Raw genomic sequence first — 13105 nt, forward strand, 5'->3', positions numbered from 1 at the left:
TTTTGTTATGTACTTGAGGAATATGTTGCTCAATGACTTTGGGAAAGTTTAGCTTGCTGCCTAATTTTTTTGCTAGGGAATGTTTAGATAGTTGAAAACATGATGAAGAGATTATTTTTTCTTTCACTTTCAAAGAGTCTCCATGAAAGAAAAATCTATTCTTTCTAAGTTATACACTGTATCTGATGGTCAGCAGATACTATGATTAACTAACTACCAATTGTCTTATGAACTTGAATTTCACTCAGTTCATAGCATGTGTGTGGGTGGGCGGCGGCGGCGGACACACACACAACTACTTCAAACTTGAGCTTTAAAGTTAGTATTTAGAAGATTTTTTTTTAATACACTATAGATACAAGAAATGCATTCTTAAGACTTTTTGAAAAAAAAAAGTCTACAGAAGATGCTCTTGATTGCAAAATTGATTTATAAAACTCTATGTATCTCATAGAAAAAAAATCTAATCTTGTCAGTAAATTCACTAAAATTAAATTAATTTTGTAATGATTTTCAACTGTGACATTTTATGAAAATGCCGTTACATATGTATACTGGGATCAATTTTTTGGTGCTCCGAAGGGGGAGGGCTAGGATTAAAATAAATTATTCACTAGACCAGAGACTTATTGGGAGTTTACTGACATAAAATGTTTTCAAACGCCATAAATTAAGAGTGTCTCTCGCTTCATCACAGTTCCTAATTGCGCCATATGTAGCAATTGCTCAGAATGGCAAGTCATGTCATGAAGTCTCCTCTTCCTTCAATCGAACTTTTGATTCTAGTCTTTCTATGCTGCCTCCTAGGCCTTTACACCACAGCCCTAGATCGCCTCTATCCTTTGAACAATGTCAATGAGATGGTTGCTACTGACTCCATCCATTGGTCAAACCAACATGCTTTGATAATACTTGATGCATCCAAAAAGTTTAAAAACAATGAAGACAACAAAACCATAGAACAATTTAAGTTTTGATTCTTATTGATAGAAGATAAATCATTTCAAAATCTAAATACAAAATAAAAAAATTAAATGACATGTCCAAATCAATCACATGCTAAACAAGAAATAAAATAACTAGAAATCTAAAATTATTGTCAGAATAAAGAGAAGAAATCATTACAAATGTGGTGTTTCATTAAAAATTAATTTGTTTTAGTATTTTTTATCGTTTTGATATATTAATGTTAAAAATAAATTTTAAAAAATAAAAAAATATATTTTAATGTATTTTCAAACAAAAAACATTTTAAAAAATAATTTTTATCACACTTTCAAACACCCTTGAAATATAGTATAATGCAACACGGCCCACTAAACTTGGTGATTAGGTTTAAGCTTGCAAATAAATAGTTAAATGGCCCATTAACAAATTAAACTAAAAATATTCAATAAGAAGAAGGTTATCTAATTGAAACATAATCTTTTTTTATGCATTAAACCCACAATGTATCTAAGTTATTAAACTCATTTAATCCATAAAATAATTAGAGATTTGAGTTATAGGTTAAACAATTTAATCCAAGTTTATCTAACTCAATTCAAAATGATAATATTTTAAGATTTTTTTTTTAAAATGTCAACACAATGTCATTTTGATTTTTATGAGATAATCAACTTTCACCCATTTTAAAAACATTGCCATATATAGATGGGTAAATGCAAACATGAAATTGTTTGTAACCGAAAAAACAAAGTTAAACTAGGCACATAAATGCATGTACCACACATAGTAAGCTCTTTCCCCTTTATTATGAACCAGTCCCATAGGTATGAAATTAAGACACCATCCTTAACTTACCTTACCTAGTATGGGTAAAGAACTTGAATTTCTGTCTCAAACTTTGTCTTTCTCAATTGACATGTTTGCATGAACGGTTTGAAGCAATTATGAAAATTCTATATATCTAGAATTTATGATTTATATTCTATTAACTTTGTTTTTGTTGTTTTTCACTTATATTTGCATGTGAATATATTTCTCCTAATATAATTACTCACGTAAGCTATGCTAGCTTCTTGTAATAAAAAAAGAGTTTCTAGATATAACCTACATACTAAATAGTATTACTATGTATTATGTTTTAGAAAATGATATAAAATTATATCTAAATAGATCAAAATTTTAAATTGAAATAGTTCTTTAATATATTATTTAGTCTTAATAATTATAAAGTTAAGAGTTTGAATCCTACTATGCATACTCATTCGATGCACACTTATTCGAGACGTAAATATAACTCAAAATAAATATGAATGGCGTACATATATAGCATATCAAAAGAATGGCTTACATGTGATTGCCCCCTCGCCTGTATGGTCTGGGAAGCCCTCCCTGAGCAGCAGGATAGGCTGGCTTTATTCAACACAGAATTAATCTCATGGTTCATCAATAACCTTGCGTCCAGTAAAGGTACACAAGAAGGTAAGCATTGGTCAATTACACATGGAGTTGCAATATGGTATCTTTGGAAATGGAGAAATGCTAGAATTTTTAGGGATGGTAGCTCTATAAGCTATAAGCCTAATGGTCATATCCACTGTATGTCTGGGGATATTCAACACGCGATGGATAATAGAGCCGGAGCAGTTAACAGGCAGAAATAAATGAGCCTTGTTAGCTGGAAATACCCTTCAATGGACTGGATAAAATTGAATGTTGATGGATGCAGTAAAGATAATCTAAGATGTGCGGGAGCAGGGGGTTTGATTAGAGATAGTCTTGGTTCGTTGATTAAAGGATTTCCAATCAACACGGGTATATATTCGTTGGTCATAGCAGAATTGTGGGCAGTGGTTAAGGAGTTAGAGCTGGCCTAGATGCTGGGAATTCGACGACTTATATTAGATTCAGATTCCATGCTGGCTATTACACTCTTAACATAGGATACTGTTACAATAGACGTGAATTTTACTTTGATCACCAAGGCAAAGGAATTGCTGAAGGGAAATTGGGATGTTCAGGTGCAACATGCTTTCCGCGAAGCGAGTGAAGCAGCAGACTGGTTAGCTCATTTTGGGTTATCTAGAAACTCTTTTGATAGAAATGATTGGATCCTTGGCGACCCTCTACCGGAGTTATATTCTTTTTGTATTTTGACCTCGTCGGGTCCATGTTAATTACTATGTTTAATTTAAGATTTTTTAGGCTTCAAGCCCTGATTTTAATTATAAAAAAAAAATGGCTTGCATGTGTTATTTGAAAATTTAATGGGATCATAATATCATCAAATCACAAATAGTTAGAATTACAAGAGCATGCTGCACGTCTTATTAATTAAAAAAAAAATGATATTATTGAATGTCACGTGAGCAACAAATAAATATAAATTTAGAGTCAGAAACGGACCAAATCAACATGGATTGTTTAGCTCAATTTTGGCACTAGAGAACATTATATTGGTTATAAACGTATCTTGTTCGTATAGAGATTATGTCGACACAAGTATGTTTGTTATACGTACTATCTATACTATGTTGTATAATAAGTTATCATAAAATTCAAATAAAAAAAGTTTAATTATTTTTTTATCAGAATAAGAAAATATTAAGTTAATTCATGATTGCTGATAATCAAATAATCTAAGACTACAACATATATTATAGCAAGTAGTAGGTTACTTCATGCGCCATACTGCATGTTAGACTAGCTATTTTTGAACATAAAAAAATGATTTGACTTTAAATGATATTTTAAAATAGATTTAAAAAAAAAAATTGAGACGAAGATATATTGAACCGACTCAAGTTTTGTGGCTTAACTCGCCAAACCTGCGACCTACGTCATTGACTTCACTGAGATTAATAATTTTCTAAAAACTATTTTTTACTTCAAAAATTGATAAAAAAAGAGACGCTTAAAAAGTTAAGCACTAACCAAATGCTGGAATGTTTATTTCAAACTATAATAACCCTATAAAAAGTACAAATCACGAAGATCAATTCATAATTAATCAACCAAATATTGAAAGGTGAAATTAAAAAAATAAAGAAACTCAATATTGAAGGATAAAGCTATAAAAAAAAAGATAAAAAAATAACTAAAAAACAAAAAAAAAAACATAAGCACGCGGACCTAGCCTGGGTAGGCTAGCACACTTGAGCCTTTGAAACAAAGACCAAGCGTGTGGACCTTCTAGTTCAGGTCCACGTGCATGAGTTTTTTTTTTTTTTTTCTAAGAACAAGATGAGTTGTCATCTCTCTTATCCTTTTTCAAAAATTAATAAGTAAATAATTCAGGTTTAATTTTGTTTGTGTTGAAATCCTATTTTTTCCCTACTTTCACCTAAAAGCATATAATAAACATTAGTTGAATCTAAAACATAAAACTATGTTTATCAACCCCAAAAAGATTTAGAAATACAAAATCAAACTTAGAAAGATTTTTTTTTTCTCAACCTCGATATATTTTTCTAGGCAAGATGAAAGTTAAAAAAAAACACAATCAAAATCCCCTTATCAAATGGAGTTCGTTAACATCATGAATGACGAGTTTTGTTTTTAAAAAGTGGAGAAATCCATGATTTTCTTTTATTTTTTTGGCAATTTTTTCTCTCCTTTCTTGAACTCAGGAAATAAAATGTAAAGTCTAAAATTAAAATTTCTTACCATGGAGGAAAGGAAAAGTTTTAAGAGTGAAAAATAACTTTTCCCTTTAATTTTAGATTGCCGTGAGTTTTCTCATTGTTTTATATTATGGTTTTTTTTTAATGCTTTTCTAAACTTAATAAATTCACCATTAAATTGAGCATGAAAGGCTATAATTGAGAGAGATAAATTGATGACAATTTTTTTTTAAAAAATGTGAATATTGTGGACGGCTACATGGAAAAGTCTAAGCATTTTAGTATAGTTTGGAATTGTAATTGTATTAGTTGTTTATTTTATATTAAAACGTTTTCTTTACTATTACATGCACATTTTTTATTATTATTTTAAAATTACTTATCTTTCATATATATATATATATATATATATATATATATATATATATATATATATATATATAGTAATCCTAGATGTAAGGAAGCAATAATTCCAAAAAATGCCAGCTGAACAACACTATATCCTTCTCTTGGCATAGTTAAAACTGTATATACCTAGAAGTCTCTTGGCACAGTCTGATTTATAGCTGCCATTATTGTACTTCTTTCCATTTGTAAAATTATTCCAGTGTGATAAGTATCACATCACCTCAATGTACAAATAATTCAAAAAAGCTGTATGTTCTTAATCACAAGCTCTGGCATTGTTATTTTTGGTGGAAGAGAGAGAGAGAGAGAGAGAGAGAGGATAGAATGCAATTCACTGTTCCATATAAATGCATTCGTTATTTTGAAATACAAAATGGGTACCTTATATATCCCATCCGCCTTATGTTATATAGCGATGGAATTTAAGTTATTAATTAAAATCCCACAACAATTTTATATTAACCCGTATAATTATTAATGTTTTATCATGAATGCAATAAAAAAAAAGGGATATTAAAAGAATTGAATATGGACTCAAATAAATTAACTTGAGAAATAATAGGACATCAAGGTTCAAGAAATGTAAATACTTCATGAACTATCAAGGTAAAAAGATTTTTTTTTTTTTTTACTCTCAAAACATATATATCTTAATCCTTAAAACATTAATCATACAAAAACAAGAACAAACACTTGTATTTATGGAATTTAAAGCTATTTCTTTTATTTATTACAATTCTCATTTAAAGTTATTGACTTTATCATCGAAGAGTCTCTAAATTTCACCGATAGGGATTGTTTTGCAAATATCAGGACATCTACCATCAATTTTGTACTTCCTAGACCAAGAAGAAGAAAATATCAACATGAACAATTGATTAACCAGTATCTAAACACTACATAACCTGATTTCTGATTATATTGGGTTTTAGGACATCATTAGTCAGCGTTGTCTATGAGAAAGTTTCAAAAAGCCATTAATTATTCTACTGGTTTTTTTAATATGCCTACTCATCACCAATGACAAACAAACAGGACACTCCTGGGATAGGATGTGTTACAAATCTTTCTGCCACAATAGGCACTTCTACCCAACTCATCAATCAGGTGCAACTTCTTACCCAAACAATGTTAGTGAATCAGCAAGTAAAAGAAACCTTACCTCAACAAGTCTCGGCACCACTTCATCAAGTTATTGCATCCTCCCTACCACATTCACAATAATAGGTCGCACCCAATGTCCGCAAATGATTACATTACTTAGAGAAATGTTGGCATAATGAAACCATGAGGGATTTTCAGCCTAAAAGGTCATCCTACCATTCCAAAAAGCATACGCACCTTCAAGATGCTCAGGCATAAAACAAGTATTCTAGACATCCATTTAGCCATCGCAGGAAGGATACTATCCATAAATCTTGTCGTTCCACGCTAAAAACCTCAAGTTCCCTATAACCCTATAGGCATATGAGTGGAAAACAGCTTGAAGTAGAATACATGCAAAAGGATGCCTACACCTCAACCAGATTCAAGATTTTTCCCTATCGAGATGAGTGTTGCAAACTCGTATACCCAAGGACTATATCTTCACCAAAATGACCTTGGATAATTATAATGGTCTTACTAAGGGAATATGTACAAAATGTGCAGAGCAGTTTGGAAATAGTTATGCAAGATAACTATGCCATGTGCAAGATCTTCCCCATAACCTTCAGGGGGTCGGTGTGTGCATGGTACAACAATTTGGAGTCAGGCTCCTTAACAAGTCTTGGTGACCTTTGTACCAAACTAGTGGCATGATTTAACACAAGTATCCCAATAAAAAAGAGTTCCACAAAACTCTATAAGGTCACTCAGGCAGATGATGAGTCCACGCTAGTATACTTGAAAAGGTTTGATGAAAAAATGCTCAAGGTTAAAGAATTAATTGAGCATATGGCTTTCAAAGCCCTAATACATGGAGCGAAGGGAAGAGCTTTATAAAAAAATAATTGTTCTCTACCAAACATAAGTTTATTGAAAGTAAAGCAAGCTATGAAGAACCATAAGCTGTGTAGAGAAAACAAGTATATTATGTCATGGTCCTCCCTATTTCTCTAAAGAAAAACTATCTGAAAGGTCTCCCAAGCGAGATCGCTCTCATAAGAGGGATAACAACTTAGGAAAAGTATAAAAAAAAGGTCGATCAGGGAATGCCTTAGCTACCATGAAATGCATACCACTCTACTAAACATTACCCTTATTGAAGTCTTTATAGACATCTAGGGTAAAAACATTTATACGTTATTTTTCACCTATGAAATCACCACCTAATACCCATACATTCAAGAAGTATTGTTGTTCCATAAAAATAAGTGACGCGACACAAAGAACTGTTATATCTTGAAGAAAGAAATAGAAATATTGATAGCTAATTACAAAGTCAAAACTTCTTTTTAAAATATTTTTCAAGTATAGGTATTAGACCCATACTGGCTACTTAAAGAAATCCCTCCTATATTTTTATAAGTATATGACGTTGGATCCATTTAGGTTTATACAACCTACCTAGAGAAGACTTTAGTTTATCAAAAAATTAAATGTACTTAGAAAATATAACATATAATTCAAAGGCCTCGTGGCCAAATCCAAGGCTAAAAAGCCAAAATATTCATTATATAATAACAAACCACTAAGGCAAATGTAAAAGCTCCTACATCTTCATGCCAGGCTTTTAGGCAAGGTAGACTCCACCTTTGGCTATAACAGTTTTGGCAGGAAAGACATCTTCAAGGTCAGGAGCCTAACTATTAAGAAAAGACTTGCTGAAATCCACTTGTATTCCCCTGGAAATGTTAAAGAAATATAAGTTGGACATAGATAAAAAGAATATGTACCATGTGGTTTTTATCAAGGAGACAAACTCTTCATAATTAGTATAAAATTCTTATGAGGAGTTCTTTAATGTTTCCATCCTCAACCGAGAATTATAAGCCTAATCGTTGAATGTCTTCAGCTCCTCAATCCTTGTTGGATTCTTTAAGCTTAATGACCTTTTTTTTTAAGAAGTCTATCCGGTTATCAGTCTTCCCAAACTTTTTCTCAATAGATTCCAAGATGAAAGTATGTTTTTATAGCTCTCTTTGCAGTTGAGTATAGATAGCATTAAGAGTTTTCAGCTCTATATCTTGGGCAGCTTTCTGCTTTCTCAGTCTTCGCACCTTAGTCATGTTAGCGCGATACTGCTTAATGACTCTTCTCTCCCCAACCTATCGACTTCTTGAATAGGCATACATTATGAAAGTCTAAAACAATGATAGATAACAAAATAAATTTAAATTCTTATTAACTAAAGTTAGCTAGTATGTTAGATAATAAAAATTATTTAAAGGCTCTTCATGCCTAGAATACCATATGCCTAGTAATACACAAGTAGCGCTAGTAGTTGGGGTGTGTCATTACACTCACATCAGAAAAAATAGTGAGTAATTTGTTCATGGTGTCTCCCACCTCCAACCCTCAAGGCCCAAAGGTGGGCCTCCTTTATAAGATAGCTTCCATAATCCTTCTTTTCTCCTTGTTGAGGTTAGGAAGCATATGGGAGTACAATACAGGTCTAACCTAAAGAAAAAAGTCCTCCACCCTTGTGGCGTGAGACATCTGACTGGAAGAATCAATGAGCATTTAAACTAGGTTAGCTAGATTAAGAGTGTTGATGGGACAACAAATCACTTTTATATTAGAGTAAAAAATGATAGAAACCCTTATACTCTTCTAGTGTGAGACAACATTAAGGATAACTAAGGTTAGAGTTGGCATCCTGTGACCCCTCGATATGGGAGATTGACTTCCCTTTATTATTTTTTGGTGCACTTTTTTAGTTGAAGGAGTAGCTGTTAGGGTCTCCTCAGTATCTATTGGAGTTATTGTTGTAACCCTTCTCATGAGTATCAAAGGTTTCTTATGGAGAGAGATTGGGGTATCTTTATATAAGAAAACACGAATAGGTGTTTGTGTGGTCATATGATCAAGCATAGATGGCATGGACTCGTCGACCTCAGACCTAGCTACTATTGGTAAAGATCCTGCATAATGAAAAAGTTAGAAGATGAATAACATATGAAATGAAAGTAACATTAAATTAAAATTACTAGAAGAGTTATATAACCTTTGAGTCATGTCGTTGATCTTGTACTTGGTGTTAAGATTATACAATCTATTGTATATCCTCTCCTCCTCTTCGTTGAGGAAAAACATGGCATTTACACTAGCATAGGGTGCTCTCCAGAGGTGGGTACAACCTTAGATTATATTATATCCATTATGAGGTCTTTCTATATCCTCATATTTTATTATCACCCACTTTACTATCCATTTCTTTGAATGAGATGACTTTTTTAAAAAACTATCTTTCATAGGCCTTTTAAGCCTACTAGAGAAATTAAAAAAAAAAAGGTACAGAAAGCCCCCTTTAAACACTACTAATCAGCATATAACATTTTTTGAACACCCTGGCTATGGGTTCCTCCTTAAGCACCCTCAGTAACTTGTTAAAGCCAGACCTGTTGGGGTGGAGTTGAGTGAGACTTAGGTTAAAGTAACGAAAAACACCCCTTATAAAACTTTGAAAGGAAATGAGTACCCAAACTCGTACATGTATATGGGTAGTAATAATAAAATTTCCTCCAATAGGTTTGCTAGTGACCTAGTGATATGATCATTAGCCTCTACCAACAAGACCGAGTAAGACCTTGGTTTTTTAGAGTTGGCTAGGGTTACTTGCTAACAGAACATAGTACTTTCTACTTTATCCAGAGATGTCCTGGGTAATCTTAAATGTACCTTGAGGTTTGAAACCTCCTTGTGAATAATCTTGTTCCCTCTTCCAGTAGAACATGATTGGCCTTACATCACCGTCTTCTACTCCCAGCAATGAATAAATGATATATGACATCCCATTATAACCCTAGAGAGGCTAAACACCTATTATATTGATGACACTCAGCCGAATGGTTTTCTCAAGAAGATTTATTTTGCCTCCCTCTAATAACATTTAAAATCAATATGGGAAAACACCCATTTTCTAGGGAAGAGGAGACAAACCTGACCTATGTATTTCAAAAAGCTTTTCAAGTCATTTTGCTTCAAATGCATAAAGACTCAGCGGCAACTGATGAGTCAGTTTTTTTACTCAATTTTTTTTGCAATTTAAAAGAATCCAAACGCATAATAGGGTGATAACCTAATCAAACACGAGTTTGACAAAATATCACACACAATATACTTGAGTTCAATAGCGAACCTCAAGGAACCATGAGTCTGGAAAAATATCAAACCCAATATATTTAGGTTTGATGATGAGCCGAAGGAACCATAAGTCTGGCAAAATATCAAACCCAACTTGCTTGGTTTCCATCACGAGCTGAGCCCAAGACATTATAGGTCTAGCAAGTTGCTAGACCCAATATATTTGTGTTTAGTTATAAGCTGAGCCCAAGACATCGTGAGTCTGGAAAGTCAGCAGATTTAATATTATTAGGTTTGGCTATGAGTTAAGCCCAATGCATTATGTGTTTGACAAGTCTTCAGACCCAATATACTTGGATTCGGTCTTGAGCTGAGCTCATGGCACCATAGGTCTGATAAGTCTGCAAACCCAATAGATTTAGATTCATCAATGAGTTGAGCCCAAGACACTGTGGGTTTGGCAAGTCGTCATACCCAATACACTTGGGTTCAGTTGTGAGCTAAGCCCAAGGAACTGTGGGACTGGCAAGTTACCAGACTCATCTCCCCTAAGTTTAGCTATGAACCTCACTCAATTGATCTTAGAGATCCATGTTAGGACCATAAGGTTCTATCTTAATATTATTCATGTGACCTATTCATATCAGAAATAATCATCTCCCTACACCTATAAGTGTATGAAAGGTCTTTTAAGGACCTACCATTTTCTCATCTCAATTAATGCCCATTAATTTGTAAGGGATATTTATTACTCATTAATGATCTATAAGAGATCTTTATCTCTTATTAATGTCATTAAGTGAAAATGACTTTTTGGTTCTTTCACTCCACCAAAACAACAAGGTTTAGGGAGTATACATACCCCCTAAACCACCTAGGTAAAAGATTCACTTTTTCTTACTCTTAAAACATATATATTTTAATCCTTAGATCATTAATCATACAAAAATAAGAACAAACACTCTTGTTCTTGGGATTTAAAGCTTTTTCTTTCATTTATTATCATTCTCATTTTAAAGTTATTGACTTTATCATTGAAGGGTCCTTAAATCCTACTAATAGAAACTGTTTTGCAGGTAACAAGATATTTACCATCGATTTTGTACTTCTTGGACTAAAAAGAAGAAATATCGATATGAACATTTGATTAACCATCCGAACACCAAATAACCTGATTCATGAGCATATTGGATTTTAAAACATCATCAACTCTTAAGTATGATTATGAGGAAATTGATTTATTCACCTATATTCTCATCGAGGAGAACACTCTATTTGTTATTCGATAAGGAGATTCTAAAATGGTTGGAGGCTTGCCCCTTAATAAAAAAAAATCTATACATTTCATTATTACTAAATATCATATCTTATAGTAAAATGATGTAATGAAAAAAAAATATTATGATTTGAACTCAAATAAGCTTTGATATTGATTATGATGTGTATCAATAATCATTTGATCCAAAAATTTAACTATCATCTATCCATTATGTATATAGCAAAATTTACAAAACTCTAAAATGTTTCATGCATTGATAGAAAAGCAATTAATATCATTATTATTAAATTCATTCTTTATCTGCTGATCCGAAACTTGATCCATGTCTGATTTCAAATTAAACTAGATAAGAGTTAATTTAATAAGACTTAGTTGAGCTGGTAAGTCATTTGACGATCTGATCGATAATGTCAAAAACTGATTTGACTTTAAAAAAAGTCTGAACGACATTAATTTTTTAACCTCTTTAAAATTACAAAACTTGGATGTTTTGGATTGATCCAAAATAATCTAGATTAATCTATTTAACTCATGATTTAGATATTAAACTGAATCATAAATTAGAGAGAGTTTAATAATTTTAATTAAAATATATAAAAAAAAACTCCAAGCTAGATGACCAGGACCATAAAGCCCTGTAAAGAAATAGAGTTAAGGTTGCAGAGGACAAATTAAGAACAGGGCTAAACGCGTCTGAATGATATTGTTTGGTTGTGATGATTATTGGGCACTCATGTGAATTGATGAAGTATTGATTTGTCCATGCTTGAATGCTGACAAAGCTCTAAAGCAAACCCAGCTGCCAGTTGACACATGACCTGCAAATGACTATCGCAAACAAAATCATACTAAAAAAACTATGCTAAAAAATTGATGCTTCAGATTGTATCAATTATTTTGAAAAGATGGATTTCAAAGTATGGACAATAAAATAATTAATTTCATAAAAAGGGGTTAATTACGTTAAGAAGCAAGAGTCAAGACAGTAATCTAGAGTTCAACTATATGCATATTTTACTGAACTTCAAAAGTTTAAATCATCCTAGTGAAGTTAATTATATTGTACTTAATTTTTTATTTAATAAAATAATAAAAATAATAAAATTCAAATTTATTATAATATTATAAAGAATCATTTTAATTCAAAAAATAATATTACTAGGCAAGGTATAATTTAAATAATAGTCTATATTGATCAACCAAAATAATTAATTTGATTTGTTCTATGACTGGCACAAGCTTCCAAGTAATTGTTGTACAAATTAATTTGAATTGTTCTGAATTAATTAAAACAAAGGATATTATTTTAAATTTTTAAAATTAAAATAATAATATTTTGAAAAAATAAATTTAAAAAGTGAAATAAAATTTTGATTAAAACGATCAATCAAAAATTAACTTGTTAGGTCGACCAAATCAAATAAAATTAACTTTAAATTGAATTATTACTTAAAAAAAAAAACTATAATTTGAACCAGGATTAAATCAATCATATTTCTCAGTAAGGTTTAATAACCGTAACTCAAACTAGTGTATTTGTCATGAGAAATTTCTCTCTGTCAATGAACCTGTAATGTGGAAATTGCACTCGAAGGTTATATCATGTATGCGTATCATAAAATAT

This window comes from Populus trichocarpa, chromosome 19 (assembly GCF_000002775.5).
Source record: "Populus trichocarpa isolate Nisqually-1 chromosome 19, P.trichocarpa_v4.1, whole genome shotgun sequence".
Taxonomy (NCBI): Eukaryota; Viridiplantae; Streptophyta; class Magnoliopsida; order Malpighiales; family Salicaceae; genus Populus; species Populus trichocarpa.